Here is a 21766-nt window from a genome sequence, read left to right as displayed (position 1 = left end):
GGAATCTAACAGACCTGAGTTTCAGTCTCAACTCCACCACTTACCTATTTGGGACAAATTATTTAATCTCTCTAATCCTCAGTTTTCTTATCTATGAAATGGGCATAAAATAAGATGTCATCTCATAGATATGTGGTGAGAATTAAATAAAATAATGCATGAATGAATGAATGCCTCTTACCATGCAAGGATAGTAAATACTCAACTAATGTTAGCCAATATTAAACAATATCTTTATCATTATAATCATCATCATTAATGTTATTTTGACATTGATGCACTAATTAGATTTCTTATGTCAAGTATATAAAAATATAATAATCTAACCTAAAAAAGCTAAAAGATATATAAGAAACTAGAAATGTGTTTCTAATTTATGACTATATGACTGATAAATGATGAATATTCTAAATACCTGAAAAAAAAATTCTCACAAATCAACGATAAGGAAAAAATTAGATCCTAACAGAAAATGGGAAAAAGACATGAGCAGATATACCACAAGAAATATAAGTGGTCCTAAATGGTCATTTTTATTTTTGATGAAAATCCCCATGGGTGGCTACTGTGCTGGAAAATAGGCACTTTTATCTACTGCTAGTGCGAATGCAAAATGACAACAACAATAATAATAGCTAACAAGAATTTAGTGTTTAGAAGTTATTCAGATATTCACAAAAAGATAGACAAGATGAAAAGGCAGAGGGCTATGTACCAGACGAAGGAACAAGATAAAACCCCAGAAAAACAACTAAATGAAGTGGAGATAGGCAACTTTCCAGAAGAATTCAGAATAATGATAGTGAAGATGATCCAGGACCTCGGAAAAAGAATGGAGGCAAAGATCAAGAAGATGCAAGAAATGTTTAACAAAGACCTAGAAGAATTAAAGAACAAACAGACAGAGATGAACAATACAATAACTGAAATGAAAAATACACTAGAAGGAATCAATGGCAGAATAACCGAGAAAGAAGAACGGATAAGTGACCTGGAAGACAGAATGGTGGAATTCACTGCCACAGAACAGAATAAAGAAAAAAGAATGAAAGGAGATGAAGACAGCCTAAGAGACTTCTGGGACAACATTAAATGCACCAACAATCACATTATAGGGGTCCCAGAAGGAGAAGAGAGAGAGAAAGGACCAGAGAAAATATTTGAAGAGATTATAGTTGAAAACTTCCCTAACATGGGAAAGGAAATAGCCACCCAAGTCCAGGAAGCACAGAGAGTCCCAGACAGGATAAACCCAAGGAGAAACACACCAAGAAACACAGTAATCAAACTGGCAAAAATTAAAGACAAAGAAAAATTATTGAAAGCAGCAAGGGGAAAATGACAAATACCATACAAGGGAACTCCCATAAGGTTAACAGCTGATTTCTCAGCAGAAATTATACAAGCCAGAAGGGAGTGGCATGACATATTTAAAGTGATGCAAGGGAAGAACCTACAACCAAGATTACTCTACCCGGCAAGGATCTCATTCAGATTCGATGGAGAAATCAAAAGCTTTACAAACAAGCAAAAGCTAAGAGAATTCAGCATCACAAAACCAGCTCTACAACAAATGCTAAAGGAACTTCTCTAAGTGGGGAACACAAGAGAAGAAAAGGACCTACAAAAACAAGCCCAAAACAATTAAGAAAATGGTAATAGGAACATACATATCGATAATTACCTTAAATGTGAATGGATTAAATGCTCCAACCAAAAGACACAGGCTCGCTGAATGGATACAAAAACAAGACCCATATATATGCTGTCTCCAGGAGACCCACTTCAGACCTAGGGACACATACAGACTGAAAGTGAGGGGATGGAAAAAGATATTCCATGCAAAGGGAAATCAAAAGAAAGCTAGAGTAGCAATACTCATATCAGATAAAATAGACTTTAAAATAAAGAATGTTACAAGAGACAGGGAAGGACACTACATAATCAAGGGATCAATCCACGAAGAAGATATAACAATTATAAATATATATGCACCCAACATAGGAGCACCTCAATACATAAGGCAACTGCTAACAGCTATAAAACAGGAAATCGACAGTAACACAATAATACTGGGGGACTTTAACACCACACTTACATCAATGGACAGATCATCCAAACAGAAAATTAATAAGGAAACACAAGCTTTAAATGACACAATAGAGCAGATAGATTTAAATGATATTTATAGGACATTCCATCCAAAAACAGAAGATTACTCTTCCTTCTCAAGTGTGCACGGAACATTCTCCAGGACAGATCACATCTTGGGTCACAAATCAAGTGTCAGTAAATTTAAGAAAACTGAAATCATATCAAGCATCTTTTCTGACCACAATGCTATGAGATTATAAATCAATTACAGGGAAAAAAATGTAAAAACCGCAAACACATGGAGGCTAAACAATACGTTCCTAAATAACCAAGACATCACTGAAGAAATCAAAGAGGAAATCAAAAAATACCTAGAGACAAATGACAATGAAAACACGATGATCCAAAACCTATGGGATGCAGCAAAAGCAGTTCTAAGAGGGAAGTTTATAGCAATACAAGCCTACCTCAAGAAACAAGAAAAATCTCAAATAAACAATCTAACCTTACACCTAAAGGAACTAGAGAAAGAAGAACAAACAAAACGCAAAGTTAGCAAAAGGAAAGAAATCATAAAAATCAGAGCGGAAATAAATGAAATAGAAACAAAGAAAACAACAGCAAAGATCAATAAAACTAAAAGCTGGTTCTTTGACAAGATAAACAAAATTGATAAACCTTTAGCCAGACTCATCAAGAAAAGGAGGGAGAGGACTCAAATCAATAAAATTAGAAATGAAAAAGGAGAAGTTACAACAGACACCACAGAAACACAAAGCATCCTAACAGACTACTGCAAGCAACTCTATGCCAATAAAATGGACAACCTAGAAGAAATGGACAAATTCTTAGAAAGGTATAAACTTCCAAGACTGAACCAGAAAATAGAAAATATGAACAAACCAATCACAAGTAACAAAATTGAAACTGTGATTAAAAATCTTCCAACAAACGAAAGTCCAGGACCAGATGGCTTCACAGGGGAATTCTATCATTTAGAGAAGAGCTAACACCCATCCTTCTTAAACTCTTCCAAAAAATTGCAGAGGAAGGAAAACTCCCAAACTCATTCTATGAGGCCACCATCACCCTGATACCAAAACCAGACAAAGATACTACAAAAAAAGAAAATTACAGACCAATATCACTGATGAATATAGATGCAAAAAATCCTCAACAAAATACTAGCAAACAGAATCCAACAACACATTAAAAGGATCATACACCATGATCAAGTGGGATTAACCCCAGGGATGCAAGGATTCTTCAATATATGCAAATCAATCAATGTGATACACCATGTTAACAAACTGAAGAATAAAAACCATATGATCATCTCAATAGATGCAGAAAAAGCTTTTGACAAAATTCAACACCCATTTATGATAAAAACTCTCCAGAAAGTGGGCATAGAGGGAACCTACCTCAACATAATAAAGGCCATATATGACAAACCCACAGCAAACATCATTCTCAATGGTATAAAACTGAAAGCATTTCCTCTAAGATCAGGAACAAGACAAAGATATCCACTCTCACCACTATTATTCAACATAGTTTTGGAAGTCCTAGTCACGGCAATCAGAGAAGAAAAAGAAATAAAAGGAATACAAATTGGAAAAGAAGAAGTAAAACTGTCACTGTTTGCAGATGACATGATTCCATACATAGAGATTCCTAAAGTTGCCACCAGAAAACTACTAGAGCTAATCAACGAATTTGGTAAAGTTGCAGGATACAAAATTAATGCACAGAAATCTCTTGCATTTCTATACACTAATGATGAAAAATCTCAAAGAGAAATTAAGGAAACCCTCCCATTTACCCCTGCAACAAAAAGAATAAAATACCTAGGAATAAACCTACCTAGGGAGACAAAAGTCCTATATGCAGAAAACTATAAGACACTGATGAAAGAAATTAAAGATGATACCAACAGACGGAGAGATATACCATGTTCTTGGATTGGAAGAATCAATATTGTGAAAATGACTATACTACCCAAAGCAATCTACAGATTCAATGCAATCCCTATCAAATTACCAGTGGCATTTTTTACGGAACTAGAACAAAAGATCTTAAAATTTGTATGTAGACACAAAAGACCCCGAATAGCCAAAGCAATCTTGAGGGAAAAAAACAGAGCTGGAGGAGTCAGGCTCCCTGACCTCAGACTATATTACAAAGCTACAGTAATCAAGACAATATGGTACTGGCACAAAAACAGAAATATAGATCAATGGAACAGGATAGAAAGCCCAGAGATAAACCCACGCACCTATGGTCAACTAATCTATGACAAAGGAGGCAAGGATATACAATGGAGAAAAGAAAGCCTCTTCAATAAGTGGTGCTGGGAAAACTGGACAGCTACATGTAAAAGAATGAAATTAGAACACTGCTTAACACCATACACAAAAATAAACTCAAAATGGATTAAAGACCTAAATGTAAGACTGGACACTATCAAACTCTTAGAGGAAAACATAGGAAGAACACTCTTTGACATAAATCACAGCAAGATCTTTTTTGATCCACCTCCTAAAGTAATGGAAATAAAAACAAAAATAAATAAATGGGACATAATGAAACTTAAAAGCTTTTGCACAGCAAAGGAAACTACAAACAAGACGGAAGCACAACCCTCAGAATGGGAGAAAATATTTGCAAACGAATCAATGGACAAAGGATTAATCTCCAAATTATATAAACAGCTCATGCAGCTCAATATTAAAAAAAACAAACAACCCAATCCAAAAATGGGCAGAAGACCTAAATAGACGTTTCTCCAAAGAAGACATACAGATGGCGAAGAAGCACATGAAAAGCTGCTCAACATCACTAATTATTAGAGAAATGCAAATCAAAACTACAATGAGGTATCACCTCACACTAGTTAGAATGGGCACCATCAGAAAATCTACAAACAACAAATGCTGGAGAGGGTGTGGAGAAAAGGGAACTCTCTTGCACTGTTGGTGGGAATATAAATTGATATAGCCACTATGGAGAACAGTATGGAGGTTCCTTAAAAAACTAAAACTAGAAGTACCATATGACCCAGGAATCTCACTACTGGCCATACACCCAGAGAAACCCATTATTCAAAAAGCCACATGCACCCCAATGTTCATTGCAGCACTATTTACAACAGCTAGGTCATGGAAGCAACCTAAATGCCCATCGACAGACGAACGGATAAAGAAGATGTGGTACATATATACAATGGAATATTACTCAGCCAGAAAAAGGAACGAAACTGGGTCATTTGTAGAGACGTGGATGAATCTAGAGACTGTCATACAGAGTGAAGTAAGCCAGAAAGAGAAAACAAATTTCGTATATTAATGCATATATGTGGAACCTAGAAAAATGGTACAGATGAACTGGTTCGCAGGGCAGAAATTGAGACACAGATGTAGAGAACAAATGTATGGACACCAAGGGGGGAAAGCAGCAGGGGTGGTGGTGGTGGTGGTGTGATGAATTGGGATATTGGGTTTGACCTATATACAGTAATATGTATAAAATGGATAACTAAAAAGATCCTGCTGTATAAAAAAATAAATAAAATTCAAAAAAAAGAAGTTATTCAGTTGTCCTTGGTCTCTCCCATGTATACAGGATGGTGTCATGTTATTAAACTTTTATTTGTTTCTTTTTTCATCTGATAATCTGTCTTTTTATTGCAGAGTTGCCTCAGCCAAGAGCCTAGAAAGGTGGAAAGAAAATTATTTTCCTCTCCCACAGTTTTGGCAACCCAGATGGGACTTTCTCAGACACCATATTCACTCCAGAACCTGCAGATACTATCCTGGAAAACCAGCAGGAGCTGGTTTTGATTTCTATTGATCCTCTTCTTCCCAGAGATGGTCATTATTTTCTTTTGTTTCTGTCTATTGTGTTGTTTGTCATGAGGAGAACCATAGGTCCGATGAGGTTTTCCTTTCATCTTGTTCTCTGTCTTCAGAGCTTGGTTTTGTGACCAGTAAGAATATTCTTTCTGGTTTCTGCCATCCAGAGGATGCATGTACTGGCATGCAGCTGGCTGATAGCAAATAGGCTGTGGATCCTAGAAGTAGCATTCTCTTTGTCTGACTGTGCCAGCTCTCAGGGAGTTTGTCATAAGGGATCCCAGTCCATTAGGGGCCTTTGTCATCTCAAACTTCATTGTCTCATTAGTACTGGAAAAGTTTAATTCCAGTAACACCTGCCCAGTGTTACAGATTATCAGATCTGTGACTGGAGCTGTCTCGTGTTCTTGTGGGAAACTGGAGACACTTTTTTCACTACACCATTCTTACTGCCTGTGACAATGAAGGTCTTTCCCTTCTTAGGCTAATTCTGGGAATGAGCTTTCTGGATCTTGTGAGAACTGCATCTTTTTCCCTCTCTTTTGGGATGCCTCTTGCGTCCATGATTAAGCCATAAAAAGGCTTGTTAGCTTAAGTTGCTACTGAGATTAATATAAGATCCTACTGGTCAGTGGCCAGACTATGGACTCTTTGAATTGGAAAAACTCTATACTTGAAAAAATGTTTACAGAGTTCTCATCACAAACAATTGTCTGATTGGTACCTATGGAAAGACCAAATTGAAAAAAGGACACAAAGGATTATGATGGCTAGTCTTAGGGACTCCCTTAAAAAATGAAATTACAAAGCTCTTTTTGCCTCCACTTTCAGAAAATCCTACCAAACTTAGTGAGGAGTTAGAAACATTAGTGGCCATTCAGAACCCCCACTCACAGGTACCTTGATTGGCTGCTAAGGTCTGTTCTTCCTACCCATGATTACACTGTAGTTACCAGACAAGCCAAATGGTCCCCTGGGGAAAACCCCATTTCACAGAGGAAACAGGTGACCAGAATTTCTCCTAGGCCCTTGTACAGACGATCAGCTGAAGGCTGATGTTCACAGGCTGATAAAATCAATAGCAGAGGTTTTCCCCCCTAAGATGAATTGGTCCAAAGTTGAATTGTGCACTCAAAAAGAAGGTCTTTGTTGAATGCTTTATATAGAATTTTTTAAAGGTGTACTGCATCAAACCCTGAAGTTCTAGAGCACAGAAATCTTTTGATTTATATCTTAGTTAGAACTCTCCCTGATATAAAGAAGTAAATTAAAGAAAATGTAGTTGGATGGGAGATTCAGCCTTTTGATACCATTGAGGGTACAACTCAATTCTTTGAGAAACATGAAACAATTGTCTTTGTCTTGCAAATCTGTATGAAGCCAGAAATGCAGTTCTAGAAGCAATTCAAAGTCTACCTATTCTTTTCACCAATTCCCAAACCTCCTTTATTCATCTCAAAATGTTTGCAGATATAGTAAAAGATTAGGACATTGAAAACAGAACTGTCCTGCACCTAACAAAAAAAATTTTTTTAAGTAATTACAGTATACCTCTGATAATAGATAAATATATCTTAAAACTCCTTGGAAAAAACTTGGATATTTTCTCTGTGCCTCTGAGATATAAATATTCTACCTCCATCTTTTCTAGGACCTAAGAGCCATTCCTTGAAATGCAAACTTTAAAGAAATGTTTCTCAACAGAAAAAAAAAGAGAGAAGCTGTTTGGAATATGGGCAAATGAAAAACTTAAGTATCTTCTCCACAATTACTAGCTAAAAAAAAAAAAAGTTTCAGCCCTCTGAGTGGGGAAATTTATTCCAACTGCCAGAAACAAAATTTGGATCCAACTGTTACTTATAAACTAGTGAGTTTTGTATTATCGTACCTGAACCATGACTAAAATTTTAGAGCAATAGCTATAAGGTCTCTGTTTGCATCTGTCTATATGTTTATCTGTGTCGATGTATGTGTGATATTTTTCTACCTTCAGATGATATTGCCAAAATTAATTTGTAAAAGAGCTCTATTTGGTTGGTTTGAAGGAGAAGCTCTTATAAGGAATGGGTATTCCCAAACTCTCAGAAATAGAGAAACTAATCCAAATGTTTTTCAAGTTCACGTGATCTGGGATAATCTTCGGTAAATAAAACTTGCTTAAATTTGTTGGTTTAATTCAAATGATATGTCTTCAGAGTTATCAGCATTAAATATAATGCAGACACACAACTTTTATTCTGAGTTTCCTAGTCATAAGTTCAAAACTTGTCAGCAAAAAAAAGAAATAGCTTGAGATGATGTTGATGGTTGACTTTGTCTAATGTCTCATGAAGTTTTTATAGGTAGTCTAAACATAATTGTTAAGAACAGTGATTTAACTAGATATAAGTAGGATAAGAATTTTTAGGTGAACTTTTCAGCAATAATTGTTTTGTGGTATGTCTACTTAAAAACAGTTTCCCAAATCTTTTGGTAATTTCCATCACCCAGAACTGTTAGTTTTGCTAAGTTAAGTTAAATGATGGCAGTTATGTGTGGAATCTAAAGAAGTCAAACCTATTAAAAAAACAGAGAGTAAAACGGTGGTTACAAGGGGATGGAGGGAGTGTAAGAGTGACAGTGTTTAAGGTGGCCAACTTGTAATGAGTAGTGACTAAGTCATAGAGATCTAATGCATAGTATGATGAATATAGATAGTAATATTGTACTACAATTATGTAATGTGATAAATATTGCTTCAATGATAATATTACAATGTATAAATGTATCAAAGTAACATGCTGTACACCTAAATGTAACATGCCAAATTTATGGGAAAAAAAAGAATTTAGTGTTTAGCATATTCCAGGTAGTGTTCTAAGTATATTATATTTACTCATTTAATTGTCACAATGAAAACTCTATGAAGTAGATGTTTTTATTATTTCTACTTAACAGATGAGAAAAGTAAGTACAAGTGATTAAGTATACCCTTTCTGGATCATTTTTTGTGAAACTGTGAAATTTTTGACAGTGGTCTATCAAGAGCCTTAAAATATGTATATGCTTTGATTCAGTGCAGTGGGAGCCATTACGCATTGCCCAGATCCCCTTCAGGTCTTATTTCTCCAGCTGCTACCAGCTGATGGTCCTCAGCTCTCAGCCCCCTCTAGATACTTCCCTCAGCTGGAGACATCTGCCTTTCCGATGTATGCCTTTGGACCACCCCACATGAAATGACTGGGTAATGCAGAAATATAAAGGCCTAGCTCTCTCATTTCATATAGGAGATCTCGTTAGGGCCATCTCTGCTCTAGAGCTTCCCATGAGATCAACTGAAACTTTGTTGAAGTTCTATCACACCTGAACTTCTCTCTCTGCCCAATCCTGCTTTCTTCCCTTCCCTTCCAGAGGTTTTGACCTTAAGAATACTTCCTAACAAACTTCCACATGTTAATCTCCATCTTAGAGTCTGTTTCCTAGAGAACACACAATGCAACACCCAGTAATTTAACACCTAAGATTATATCCTAAGTAAAATCCAACTATGAACATAAATAATTATATGTGGGCCCTAGTGGATAGTAAAGCCACCAGAGTAAGGAGCATAGGGCCCTGAATCAACGCATGTAAATTTTCATCCACCAGTTTCAGCTTGGAGATGTAGACAGCTGGAAAAAGGGTTGCTCCCATCCTTTCAACAACAACAGCAAGGAAGGTGAACAAACTACAAATTAATGGTTTTTTATTAAACACATGAGATAACTAAGGTCACAGGGCAAACAACTACCTGAAATCTAGAGATGGATGGGTGGTTGCAGAGAAAAAATAGGATGCCAGTACTTACTTACCTGGCACAGAGGCTACCAAAAGCCATATGAGCCAGGAAGAGGATTTAGCTAGATTTTTTTTTAGATCAAATTGCTCAAGGCTGAGTGTGGACTAGTATGAGAGTATGACGCCTCTGGTGGCTGCAGACATAGAAAAGTTCTCACTTTCTAGCAGGATTTTTCTATTGGAATCCCATAGGTGCTCACAGGGGTGATAGAGGAAATCCTGAGAAAGGTCTCTCCTTCCCTGTGTTACTGACTGGTGGAGAGGAGCAGCAGCCACTGCTGAAACTCCACCCAGATTCCACCTCTATCTCCCATAAGAAACAAAAACAATCTGCAGGGACAAGGGCAACAAAAACTAGCCTGATGGCACCAGTAGAAACCAGAGTTCAGCTGGGAACAACTAAAAAAAGAAAAAAAAGAAAAAACTTCCCCTGGGATGAGACAAGAATGGGTGCTTGGCCCAGCATTACGTCTGGAAGAGGGGCAGGAATACTTCTGAAGGCCACACCCCCAGCTCAGGTTCATAGCACCTGCTTTAGACTGGCACTTAATCAGAATGTTAGAGAATACCCCCTCCTCAACACTGCCACCACCATGCTAACACATGTCAAGTAAAAATAACAATGGAACAGAGCTGGGAGAGCAGCAGAAGAAAGATTCTCTTTGGGGAACATGACAAGAAGACCCAAAGCCAAGTGGAAAGCAAACTTCAAACCCAGCCAGTCTCCCGATTATGTTATTACAAATTTTCACACTAAAGGCATAGCAAAGGGAATGGCATGTTCATCTCCAAGCATTAAAAAATGTATACCTTAGCATCTACTGTCCTATATAGCATGCCCAGCCTTCAAAAAAAATTTCAGAGGCGTACGAAAGAAAGCTGGAGTAGCTATATTAATTATATCAAAAGTAAACTTTATAACAAGAAATATTATCAGGGTTAAAGAGGGACATTACATAATGATAAAGAAGTCAATTCTCCCAAATAATCCTAAATGTTTATGTGCCTAACAAGAGAGATTCAAAATACGTAAGGGGAAAAAAAGGACAGTCCTGAAAGGACAAATAGACAAATCCACAATTCTGTTTGGAATATATTGATTGATATTTTGCCTAAAAAATATCAGTAAAGATATAGATGATTTGGACAACACTATTAACCAACTTGACCTAGTTGACATTTATAGAATGCTCTAAATAAACAACAACAGCTGAATACACATTCTTCCTAAGTGCACATGGAAAATTTACCAAGATAGGCCACATTCTGGGCCATAAAACAAACCTCATGAAATTTAAAATAGAAGTCCTGCAAAGTATGTTCTTGGACCATACCAGAATTAAAGTAGAAATCAATAGTGGAACGCTATTTATAAAATCATCAAATATTTGAAAAGTAAACAACATACTTCTAAATAAGTTATGAGTCAAAAGGAAGTCTCAGTGGAAGTTGAAAATATTTTGACTTAAATGAAAATGAAAATATGACATATCAAAAATTAGCTGACTCTAGGGTTCAGGCAGAAAATGACCCTGGAGCATCTTGTAGTAACAGAAAGCAAGGGGGCGGTGCTGGGCTTCCAGGAGCTGCTGCTGCAGGAGGTATTGCTGGTGCAGGGCCTGAGATGCCTAGGGGGACCTGGAGAAGATGGCGGAAGAGTAAGACGCGGAGATCACATTCCTTCCCACAGATACAGTAGAAATACATCTACACGTGGAACTGCTCCTACAGAACACCCACTGAACGCTGGCAGAAAACGTCCGACCTCCAAAAAGGCAAGAAACTCCCCCCGTACTTGGGTAGGGCAAAAGAAAAAAGAAATAACAGAGACAAAAGAATAGGGACGGCACCTGCACCAGTGGGAGGGAGCCGTGAAGGAGGAAAGGTTTCCACGCACTAGGAAGCCCCTTCGCGGGCAGAGACTGCGGGTGGCGGAGGGGGGAAGCTTCGGAGCCACGGAGGAGAGCGCAGCCACAGGGGTGCAGAGGGCAAAGCGGAGAGGTTCCCGCACGGAGGCTCGGCGCCGAGCAGCACAGCACTCACCAGCCCGAGAGGCTTGTCTGCTTAGCCGCCGGGGCGGGCGGGGCTGGGAGCTGAGGCTCCGGCTTCAGTCGGATCGCAGGGAGAGGACTGGGGCTGGCGGCATGAACACAGCCTGAAGGGGTTAGCGCACCACAGCTAGCCCGGAGGGAGTCCGGGAAAAAGTCTGCAGCTGCCGAAGAGGCAAGAGACTTTTTCTTGCCTCTTTGTTTCGCGGCGGGCAAGGAGAGGGGATTCAGAGCGCCGCCTAAACGAACTCCAGAGAAGGGCGTGAGCCGCGGCTATCAGCGCGGATCCCACAGCAACAGGGGCGCAGAGGGAAAATCGGAGAGACTCCCGCACAGAGGCTCGGCGCCGAGCAGCGCTCACCAGCCCGAGAGGCTTGTCTGCTCACCCGCCGGGGCGGGCGGGGCTGGGAGCTGAGGCTCGGGCTGCGGTCGGATCGCAGGGAGAGGACTGGGGCTGGCGGCGTGAACACAGCCTGAAGGGTTTGGCGCACCACAGCTAGCTGGGAGGGAGACCGGGAAAAGGTCTGCAGCTCCCGAATAGGCAAGAGACATTTTCTTCCCTCTTTGTTTCGCTGCGCGCAAGGAGAGGGGATTCAGAGCGCCGGCTAAACGAACTCCAGAGAAGGGCGCAAGCCACGGCGATCAGCGCGGACCCCAGAGACGGGCGTGAGACGCTGGGGCTGCTGCCGCCGCCTCCAAAAAGCCTGTGTGTGAGCACAGGTCACTCTCCACACCTCCCCTCCCGGGAGCCTGTGCAGCCCGCCACTGCCAGGGTCCCGGGATCCGGGGACAACATCCCCGGGAGAACGCACTGCGCGCCCCGAGCTGGTGCAACGTCACGCCGGCCTCGGCCGCCGCAGGCTCGCCCCGCCTCCTCTGTACCCCTCCCTCCCCGCGGCCTGGGTGAGCCAGAGCCCCCGAAGCAGCTGCTCCTTTAACCCCGTCCTGTCTGGGCGGGGAACAGACGCCCTCAGGCGACCTACACGCAGAGGCGGGTCCAAATCCAAAGCTGAACCCCAGGAGCTGTGCGAACAGGGAAGAGAAGGGGAAATCTCTCCCAGCAGCCTCAGGGGCAGCGGATTAAAGCTCCACAAACAACTTGATGTGCCTGCATCTGCTGAACACCTGAATAGACAACGAATCAGCCCAAATTCAGGAGGGGGACTCTGGGAGCAGGAGATATTAATTTTTCCCCTTTTCCTTTTTTTTGTGAGTGTATATGTATATGCTTCTGGGTGAGATTTTGTCTGTATAACTTTGCTTTACAATAGCTTTATTTTACTTCACTATATTATAGCCTCTTTCTTTCTTTCTTTCTATTTTTTCTCCCTCTTACTCTGAGCCGTGTGGACGAAAGGCTCTTGGTGCTCCAGCCAGGCATCAGGGCCGTGCCTCTGAGGTGGGAGAGCCAACTTCAGAACACTGGTCCACAAGAGACCTCCCAGCTCCACGTAATACCAAACGGCAAAAATCTCCCAGAGATCTCCATCTCAACATCAAGACCCAGCTTCACTCAACGACCAGCAAGCTACAGTGCTGGACACCCTATGCCAAACAACTAGCTAGACAGGAACACAACCCCATCCATTAGCAGAGAGGCTGCCTAAAATCAAAATAAGGCCACAGACACACCAAAATACACCACCAGACGTGGACGTGCCCACCAGAAAGACAAGATCTAGCCTCATCCACCAGAACTCAGGCACTAGTTCCCTCCATCAGGAAGCCTACACAACCCACTGAACCAACCTTAGCCGCTGGGGACAGATACCAAAAACAACGGGAACTACGAACCTGCAGCCTGTGAAAAGGAGACCCCAAACACAGTAAGATAGGCAAAATGAGACGACAGAAAAACACACAGCAGATGAAGGAGCAGGCTCAAAACACACTGGACTTAACAAATGAAGAGGAAATAGGTAGTCTACCTGAAAAAGAATTCAGAATAATGATAGTAAGGATGATCCAAAATCTTGGAAATAGAATAGACAAAATGCAAGAAACATTTAACAAGGATGTAGAAGAACTAAAGAGGAACCAAGCAATGATGAAAAACACAATAAATGAAATTAAAAATACTCTAGATGGGATCAATAGTAGAATAACTGAGGCAGAAGAAAGGATAAGTGACCTGGAAGATAAAATGGTGGAAATAACTACTACAGAGCAGGATAAAGAAAAAAGAATGAAAAGAACTGAGGACAGTCTCAGGGACCTCTGGGACAACATTAAACGTGCCAACATTCGAATTATAGGGGTACCAGAAGAAGAAGAGAAAAAGAAAGGGACTGAGAAAATTTTTGAAGAGATTATAGTTGAAAACTTCCCTAATATGGGAAAGGAAATAGTTAATCAAGTCCTGGAAGCACAGAGAGTCCCATACAGGATAAACCCAAGGAGGAACACGCCAAGACACATATTAATCAAACTGTCAAAAATTAAATATAAGGAAAACATATTAAAGGCAGCAAGGGAAAAAAAACAAATAACACACAAGGGAATCCCCATAAGGTTAACATCTGATCTCTCAGCAGAAACTCTGCAAGCCAGAAGGGAGTGGCAGGATATACTTAAAGTCATGAAGGAGAAAAACCTACAACCAAGATTACTCTACCCAGCAAGGATCTCATTCAGATTCGATGGAGAAATTAAAACCTTTACAGACAAGCAAAAGCTGAGAGAGTTCAGCACCACCAAACCAGCTTTACAACAAATGCTAAAGGAAATTCTCTAGGCAAGAAACACAAGAGAAGGAAAACACCTACAATAACAAACCCAATACATTTAAGAAAATGGGAATAGGAACATACATATCGATAATTACCTTGAATGTAAATGGATTAAATGCTCCCACCAAAAGACACAGGCTGGCTGAATGGATACAAAAACAAGACCCATATATATGCTGTCTACAAGAGACCCACTTCAGACCTGGGGACACATACAGACTGAAAGTGAGGGGATGGAAAAAGATATTCCATGCAAATGGAAATCAAAAGAAAGCTGGAGTAGCCATTCTCATATCAGACAAAATAGACTTTAAAATAAAGACTATTACAAGAGACAAAGAAGGACACTATATAATGATCAAGGGATCGATCCAAGAGGAAGGTATAACAATTGTAAATATTTATGCACCCAACATAGGAGCACCTCAATACATAAGGCAAACACTAACAGCCATAAAAGGGGAAATTGACAGCAACACAATCATAGTAGGGGACTTTAACACCCCACTTTCACCAATGGACAGATCATCCAAAATGAAAATAAATAAGGAAACACAAGCTTTAAATGATACATTAAACAATATGGACTTAATTGATATTTATAGGACATTCCACCCAAAAACAACAGAATACACATTTTTCTCAAGCGCTCATGGAACATTCTCCAGGATAGATCATATCTTGGGTCACAAATCAAGCCTTGGTAAATTTAAGAAAATTGAAATCATATCAAGTATCTTTTCCGACCACAACGCTATGAGACTAGATATCAATTACAGGAAAAGATCTGTAAAAAATACAAACACATGGAGGCTACACAATACATTACTTAATAACGAAGTGATTACTGAAGAAATCAAAGGAGAAATCAAAAAATACCTAGAAACAAATGACAATGGAGACACGACGACCCAAAACCTATGGGACACAGCAAAAGCAGTGCTAAGAGGGAAGTTTATAGCAATACAAGCCTACCTCAAGAAACAGGCAACATCTCGAATAAACAACCTAACCTTGCACCTAAAGCAATTAGAGAAAGAAGAACAAAAAAACCCCAAAGCCAGCAGAAGGAAAGAAATTATAAAGATCAGGTCAGAAATAAATGAAAAAGAAATGAAGGAAACAATAGCAAAAATCAATGAAACTAAAAGCTGGTTCTTTGAGAAGATAAACAAAATTGATAAACCATTAGCCAGACTCATCAAGAGAAAAAGGGAGAAGACTCAGATCAATAGAATTAGAAATGAAAAAGGAGAAGTAACCACTGACACTGCAGAAATACAAAAGATCATGAGAGATTACTACAAGCAACTCTATGCCAATAAAATGGACAACCTGGAAGAAATGGACAGAGTCTTAGAAATGCACAAACTGCCGAGACTGAACCAGGAAGAAATAGAAAATATGAACAGACCAATCACAAGCACTGAAATTGAAACTGTGATTAAAAACCTTCTAACAAACAAAAGCCCAGGACCAGATGGCTTCACAGGCGAATTCTATCAAACATTTAGAGAAGAGCTAACACCTATCCTTCTCAAACTCTTCCAAACTATTGCAGAGGGAGGAACACTCCCAAACTCATTCTACGAGGCCACCATCACCCTGATACCAAAACCAGACAAAGATGTCACAAAGAAAGAAAACTACAGGCCAATATCACTGATGAACACAGATGCAAAAATCCTCAACAAAATACTAGCAAACAGAATCCAACAGCACATTAAAAGGATCATACACCATGATCAAGTGGGGTTTATCCCAAGAATGCAAGGATTCTTCAACATACGCAAATCAATCAATGTGATACACCATATTAACAAATTGAAGGAGAAAAACCATATGATCATCTCAATAGATGCAGAGAAAGCTTTTGACAAAATTCAACACCCATTTATGATAAAAGCCCTGCAGAAAGTAGGCATAGAGGGAACTTTCCTCAACATAATAAAGGCCATATATGACAAACCCACAGCCAACATTGTCCTCAATGGTGAAAAACTGAAACCATTTCCACTAAGATCAGGAACAAGACAAGGTTGCCCACTCTCACCACTATTATTCAACATAGTTTTGGAAGTGTTAGCCACAGCAATCAGAGAAGACAAAGAAATAAAAGGAATCCAAATCGGAAAAGAAGAAGTAAAGCTGTCACTATTTGCAGATGACATGATACTATACATAGAGAATCCTAAAGATGCTACCAGAAAACTCCTAGAGCTAATCAATGAATTTGGTAAAGTAGCAGGATACAAAATTAATGCACAGAAATCTCTTGCATTTCTATACACTAATGACGAAAAATCTGAAAGTGAAATTAAGAAAACACTCCCATTTACCATTGCAACAAAAAGAATAAAATATCTAGGAATAAACCTACCTAAGGAGACAAAAGACCTGTATGCAGAAAATTATAAGACACTGATGAAAGAAATTAAAGATGATACAAATAGATGGAGAGATATACCATGTTCCTGGATTGGAAGAATCAACATTGTGAAAATGTCTCTACTACCCAAAGCAATCTACAGATTCAATGCAATCCCTATCAAACTACCACTGGCATTTTTCACAGAACTAGAACAAAATATTTCACAATGTGTATGGAAACACAAAAGACCCCGAATAGCCAAAGCAATCTTGAGAACGAAAAATGGAGCTGGGGGAATCAGGCTCCCTGACTTCAGACTATATTACAAAGCTTCAGTAATCAAGACAGTTTGGTATTGGCACAAAAACAGAAATATAGATCAATGGAACAGGATAGAAAGCCCAGAGATAAACCCACACACATATGGTCAACTTATCTTTGATAAAGGAGGCAAGCATATACAGTGGAGAAAAGACAGCCTCTTCAATAAGTGGTGCTGGGAAAATTGGACAGGAACATGTAAAAGTATGAAATTAGAACACTCCCTGACACCATGCACAAAAATAAACTCAAAATGGATTAAAGACCTAAGTGTAAGGGCAGACACTATCAAACTCTTAGAGGAAAACATAGGCAGAACACTCTATGACATACACCACAGCAAGATTCTTTTTGACCCAGCTCCCAGAGAAATGGAAATAAGAACACAAATAAACAAATGGGACCTAATGAAACTTAAAAGCTTTTGCACAGCAAAGGAAACCATAAACAAGACCAAAAGACAACCCTCAGAATGGGAGAAAATATTTGCAAATGAAGCAACTGACAAAGGATTAATCTCCAAGATTTACAAGCAGCTCATGCAGCTCAATAACAAAAAAACGAACAACCCAATCCAAAAATGGGCAGAAGATCTAAATAGACATTTCTCCAAAGAAGATATACAGATGGCCTACAGACACATGAAAGAATGCTCAACATCATTAATCATTAGAGAAATGCAAATCAAAACTACAATGAGATATCATCTCACACCGGTCAGAATGGCCATCATCAAAAAAGCTAGAAACAATAAATGCTGGAGAGAGTGTGGAGGAAAGGGAACACTCTTGCACTGTTGGTGGGAATGTAAATTGATACAGCCACTATGGAGAACAGTATGGAGGTTCCTTAAAAAACTACAAATAGAACTACCATACGACCCAGCAATCCCACTACTGGGCATATACCCTGAGAAAACCATAGGTCAAAAAGAGTCATGTACCAAAATGTTCATTGCAGCTCTATTTACAATAGCCAGGACATGGAAGCAACCTAAATGTCCATCGACAGATGAATGGATAAAGAAGATGTGGCACATATATACAATGGAATATTACTCAGCCATAAAAAGAAATGAAATGGAGGTATTTGTAATGAGGTGGATGGAGTTAGAGTCTATCATACAGAGTGAAGTAAGTCAGAAAGAGAAAAACAAATACAGTATGCTAACACATATATATGGAATCTAAGGGAAAAAAAAAAAAAAGGCCATGAAGAACCTAGTGGCAAGACGGGAATAAAGACACAGACCTACTAGAAAATGGACTTGAGGATATGGGGAGGGGGTGGGGTGAGATGTGACAGGGTAAGAGAGTGTCATGGACATATATACACTACCAAATGTAAAATAGATAGCTAGTGGGAAGCAGCCACATAGCACAGGGAGATCAGCTCGGTGCTTTGTGACCACCTAGAGGGGTGGGATGGGGAGGGTGGGAGGGAGGGAGATGCAAGAGGGAAGAGAAATGGGAACATATTGTATATGTATAACTGATTCACTTTGTTATAAAGCAGATGCTAACGCACTATTGTAAGGCAATTATACTTCAATAAAGATGTTTAAAAAAAAAAAAAAAGAAAGCAAGGGAGTTCTAAAACATAAATTAATTAATAAATAAAAGTAAATAGGAAATAATTTTTTAAGTGGAAGTATATCAAAAGGGCACAGGAACCAACCTGAAAGAGCTCCTAATGACCAAAGCTGGAACAATTTCAACAACAAAATATAAATTTTGCATTATAAACCCAAAGAACAAATAAATATCCATGATTCCATACTGATATAAATAACTGAATAAATAAATAAGTGGGGAGAAAGGAAAAACTTGTTATAACACAATCCCAAACAATACACATAGAAGGAATGAAAGAAATAGAAAATCAGCATTAGAACAGCACAGTAATAATTTCTGAAGGCAGTCTCCTGATGAATGCAAAGATTAGTGGGAAAAACTTTAAGGAGAAACAAAACATTTGCATAGCCTCAAAGTATCTTCCTCTAAATATTTATTAATTATTGTGGTAGTTTTAGCATATGTCCACAAATTCCTTGTAATTTCTTCCTCCAGAAAGTGGAGTGGGCTGGATTTGATGACTTGCTTGCGAAGAATAGTGTATGGAATGGAAAAAATAGTAACTTTCCAATGGAGAAAACTGGCAGACACTGCCTTAACCAAGGCGATGGAAGGAGATATAATTGGTGATAAGTCATGTGTATATTATGTATCCCCTAATATGATGTGATGAGAAGAAGTTATTCTTCCCCAAGTTCCATAACCCTAGTCTAATCACAAGAACACCTCAAACTCAAATTGCTGGACACTCTACAAACCATCTGTTTTCAAAAGTGCCAAGATCAGGGGGAGAGGGATAAATTAGGAGTTTGGGATTAACATATACACACTACTATATATAAAATAGATGGCCGACAAGGACCTACTGTATAGCACAGGGAACTATACTCAATATTTTGTAATAACCTATAAGGGAAAAGAATCTGAAAAAACCCAAATACATACGTATGTAAAAAAAATAAAGTTTTTGTCTAGTAAAAAAAAAAAAAAAGATTGAAAATGAAGTAAAACTGTCATATGATCACCTATGTAGCAAATGTGGTGTAATCTACCAGGGCTCATGAGCGATCCCCAGCCAAACCGCTCTGAGTTCAGGCCCATTAGCTGCTACAGTTCGTTCCTGTTTCCAGGCATGTGTATACCAGGCACCAGTGGGAATTTCTTCCACTCCTCTACTGGCCACAGGGACCGCCATAGGAATAGGGGTGGGGGCATTTGGAGGATCCACAAACTCTACAGGACCTACTAGCTGTTGCTCTGTGGGGATGTATCAGGTTTCTGCACCCTTCCAGAGCTGAGACCAACATCCTAGCGGTCTTCTCTCCTTTTGTTGTCTCTGTCACGGTGCCCAAGCCACAGCATCCGGAGTCACAGACACATCTAACTCAAATAGTAGCCCTGCTTGGGAGATGCCCGCCTAGCTTTGCAAAATGGCATTCTACGTTCTCCAACTTACATCCTATTCTGCCAACTTGTCTACCAGCCCCAAAGCTAGCAACGCAGTGGACCGTCGCACCTCCTTCTAAACCCTAACCACAGCTCTTCTTCCATCTTTCTAACTTGAGCTTCTGCCTCTAGCTGGGTATTGGTGCCCAGTGACCTGCCCACAGCAAGGTCAACCGACTGCATAACCATGCATCCCCTTCTTTGCCGCAGGGTTCCACGTGCAGCCCCTCCAACAAGTGCATCAGACCAGCTTGCACTCAGGGAGTCCCTGTACTCACATGACGGCCCACAAGCATCTAACATATGGGCCACCCCTCCCCACATAGAGGTCGATGGTCAACTCAGGATTTCCCCCTCGGATGCCTCTTTTTCAAAGCCCACGTCTTGTCTCCTTGGCTGGTTTGCCAACCTTTGGTTCTCAACCTGGCCCCCTCAAGGCAAGGAGAGACCAAAGAAAGAGGCAGATCACTCTAGCTCAGTAGGTGGCAGCTTTAATAAGCAAGGGAGCTTACCTAGGAGGCTTATCTTGGGCAGCCACAAGACGAGTAGATCTCCGCACCTGCCCACCAGAATCTTAAAGTTCATATAGAGCTCTTAATGGGATTCAGTCATGTATACCATCCAGATGGTCTCAACATCACATTACTGTCTCAAGGCTGGTTCCTTGAGGCAGCTTCTAGTGCCTGGAAGGCAAGCAGAACGCATGCCCAGGTCAAGCTCAGGGGTCAACTGGCAGTCACATCTTCTGCGTGACCTCCTCCAACAACTATTGATACGTGAAACAGCATGGATGAATCATAAAATAATTAGACTGAGTTCAGGAAGCCAAATAAAGAGGAATGGGAAGGAGGAATAACAGAGGGGCAGGAAGAAACTTTTGGGGGTGATGGATATGTGTATTTCTTGATAATTTCATGGGTATATATATATATGATACATGTATGTCAGATGTATCAAATTGTACACTTTAAATGTGTGCAGTTTGTTTAATGTTGTATATTCCGCAATAGAGCTATTTTTTTAAATATGAAAAGGCTGATTTTTCACCAAATAACTACTACTGTGTACTATTTTAAAAAAAGAAGTGCCAAGATCATGAAAAACAAGTAAAGACTAAGAAATTGTCACAGATTGGAGGAGACTAAAGAGACATGCCAACTAAATGCGATGTGGTATTCTGGGTTGGACACTGGCACAGGAAAAGCAAATTAGTGGAAAAACTGGTGAAATCTGATTAAAGTCTGTAGTTTAGTTAATAGGGCTGTACCAATGTTAATTCCATAGTTTTAATAAATGCACAATTATATAACATGTTAATATTAGGAAAAACTGGGGAAATGGTAGCTGAGAACTCTCTGCACTGTCTTTGTCATTCTTCTATAAGCCTAAAATTCTTTTAAAACTTTTAAAAAACTTATCCATATACTAAGTACACCCACACTGGGCTTGTATGTAAGAAACTAAATTCTATTCTGTTAAGCCTTTGAAGATTTGAGACTTTTTTTAAATTGAA

The sequence above is a fragment of the Balaenoptera acutorostrata genome, chromosome X (genome assembly GCF_949987535.1).
Source record: "Balaenoptera acutorostrata chromosome X, mBalAcu1.1, whole genome shotgun sequence".
Classification (NCBI taxonomy): domain Eukaryota; kingdom Metazoa; phylum Chordata; class Mammalia; order Artiodactyla; family Balaenopteridae; genus Balaenoptera; species Balaenoptera acutorostrata.
Note: the sequence above shows the minus strand (reverse complement) of the source record.